The following is a 3,083-nucleotide window of genomic DNA, read 5'->3' on the forward strand; positions in this document are numbered from 1 at the left end:
TTCTAGTATGAATCACATTTAGTGTCTATAATCATTTTGCACTCTAAAAATGCACTGCTAATTTTTACTTGCTTAGATATTGATTAAGACTTTATGGGCCCGGTGAGATAGCACAGCGGCATTTGCCTTGCAAGCAGCTGATCCAGGACCAAAGGTGGTTGGTTCGAATCCCAGTGTCCCATATGGTCCCCCGTGCCTGCCAGGAGCTATTTCTGAGCAGAAAGCCAGGAGTAACCCCTGAGCACTGCAGGGTGTGGCCCAAAAAAAAAAAAAAAAAAAAAAAAAGACTTTATGGGGTTGGAGCAATAGTATAGCTGGGAGGGTGTTTTTCTTGTATGCTGTAGACAAAGGTTTATAACCCTCAGGGTTTAGAACCTCAATATCCAACCTCAGAGCATGCCAGCAGTAATCCCAGAGCACAGAGCAAGAAAAAATTCCTGAACACTGGAGGCATTTTTAGTGATATTTGGCTCAGTAGTATGGGGTCTGACTGAGCACTGTTGAGTGTGGCCCCAAAATCAAATTATTAATGTTTATAAGTGAGTTATATATATCCTTGGCCACTGAATTTAGTTTCTGAAATAATTATGGCTCTTACATGATATTTTACTCTTTGAGGGATATTGATTACAATAGCTTTTTCTCATAAAAAAAACATTGTGCCTAAATTTAAATTATTTTATCTTTTGTGTATGTAAATAAATTTTTGTGTATGTAAATTTTTTCTATAATATTAACAGAGTAAGAGTTTTAACTTTAAATTTATTTTTGAAAGTTTTAATAGTCAATCTGTTGCTACAAAAGCAAAATAGCAGAAACATTTCTTTATAAATTGATCAGAGATACTATTGCGCTTTTTAAAACATTTTCCTGGATTATTTTCCAAAAAATAAAAATTTTTTCACTATGATTTAAGATTCCATAGTTAAAGATCAAAAAAAAAGCTTTGAACAGTGAGAGTAAATAGCTTTTTCCAATACTAGTTCTGCTACTAAGTGGTTAAGAGATCTTTGACCAGATCTAAAGACTCTGGACCTTTGTTCATCATCTGAAAAATAAACTTGTTGTTCTTTTCTTCTACCAGATTATATTAATTTTTGTCCCCCCCATTCACAATAAAGACCAGGAAAAGGGTCTGGTTTGAGGTGTATATGGGGAGCATTTACTGTACCTGCTCTTTCTATACAGTCAGTGTAAAGAACGCAGCCTGTGGTAAGCATTGGGAGGCCTTATCTTTTCTTTTCTTTTCTTTTCTTTTTTTGATATTTTTTGTGGTTTACAATAGCCAGACTCTGGAAACAGCCTAGATGCCCCTCAGTAGATGAATGGCTAAAGAAACTATGGTACATATATACAATGGAATATTATGCAGCCATCAGAAGAGATGAAGTCATGAAATTTTCCTATACATGGATGTATATAGAATTTATTATGCTGAGTGAAATAAGTCAGAGGGAGAGAGATAAACACAGAATGGTCTCACCCATCTGTGGGTTTTGAGAAAAATGAAAAACATTTGTGTAATGATTCTCAGAGTCAAAATAGAGGAGGACTGAAAGGTCCAGCACCCAACATGAGCTCACCACAGGGATTGTTTAGTGTAGTCACAGAAATAATTACACTTAGTACTGTCATAACAAAATGTGACTACATGAGGGATGTAGAAAGCCTGTCTAGAGTACAGGCCAGTGTGGGGTGGGGAGGAAGGACACTTGGGATATTGGTGATGAGAATGTTGCATTGGTGAAGGGTTTTTTTTTTTACATATTTTTTTGATTTTTGGGCCACACCCAGTGACACTCAAGGGTTACCCCTGGTTATCTACTCAGAAATCGCTCCTGTCTTGAGGGACCATATGGGATACCAAGGAATCGAACCGTGGTCCTTCCTAAGCTAGCATGTGCAAGTCAGATGCCTTGAGGCTTGCACCACTGCTCTGGCCCCAGGTTATATTAATTTTTAAGCCTTGAATTAACTGGATGTATTGTTCTATTACACTTATAGGCAAAATTCAGAATTTATACATGTGTAAAGCTATCAGTAGAATTATGTGATATCAGAAAATTAGCTCAAGAAATAGAAAGTATATTGTGTGTGGAACAGTTTCTCTCTCCAAGTCCATAAAAATTCTGAAAGAACGTTATAAACAATTTTTTACTAAAAAGATCCCACATTGTTCTAAAAGTTAAAAATACAGAACTAAAACCAAAACAAAATAACTAGTCATCATCCCTCAGAACAGAATGAGAAGAGTATCTTTAAGAGCACTTTATGGAACTCATTCTATATCTTTAACAAGTCAAAACCCACAACCAATTTTCTATTCTTCTTGACAGAATTGATGGACAACTGTGATCATTTGAAAATGTGACAACCAGGGGGTGGTAAAGTACAGAAATAAATTGATGTCATTTTTCTACTATAGACATAAAGTCTCTTCCTCGATAAAAGGATACCTAAACATTAACTAAAATGATTTTCCCTAGTAGAATCACGAATTTAGCAGCAATCAAGTATCATTTTACCCCTTGTAGATGCATCTGGTGTTCTTAACTCCTTTGCTTCAAATTCTTAGAAAATAGAGTTCTTAGGCAATAAAATGCAGTAATGCATTAGATCTAAAAGCTTATCTATACAAAAGATGAATAACAAAGCTATGTGTGCTCCCCTCTCAGGTTTTCATATGTGATATATAGGACTCCTAAAATATTTATGTTACAGATTTTCTACTAATTAGTCTACAAAATCAAAGAAATAAAGTTCTTTAAATCTGTTCTTTTCCTGGAGACAACCACCTATAAATACCTATATATAGGATTATACTAAATAAAAACAACATAGCACAATGTAGTAATGTAATTAAGTGCTTTGCAATTAAACTTAGTTTAAGATATGTCATCCCTCAACTAGGAAAGAGCAGATCTTCTGGAAACACAATGAAGGACTCTATCCTAGGCTTGTTTTAGGATCTGTGCAAAAACCAAGACCACCAATTACAAGAAGACTGATTACAACAGTGATAGAACAGAACTGCTAGAACTGTAAAGAAAGACTCTATCCTAGGCTTCATCCTATGACTTGTG

The 3,083-nt window shown here is 35.2% G+C and overlaps 1 non-coding gene across 1 annotated transcript; it reads right to left on the bottom strand.

Annotated features, from left to right (window-relative positions):
* Positions 1 to 1,095: 1,095 nt before the first annotated feature.
* LOC126032377 (small nucleolar RNA SNORA51) lies at positions 1,096 to 1,229 on the bottom strand. The gene has a single exon (XR_007503858.1). It is a non-coding gene; the product is annotated as a small nucleolar RNA SNORA51 (small nucleolar RNA).
* Between the last annotated feature and the right edge of the window lie 1,854 nt (positions 1,230 to 3,083).

Source organism: Suncus etruscus, chromosome 1 (assembly GCF_024139225.1).
Source record: "Suncus etruscus isolate mSunEtr1 chromosome 1, mSunEtr1.pri.cur, whole genome shotgun sequence".
In the NCBI taxonomy this organism is placed as follows: domain Eukaryota; kingdom Metazoa; phylum Chordata; class Mammalia; order Eulipotyphla; family Soricidae; genus Suncus; species Suncus etruscus.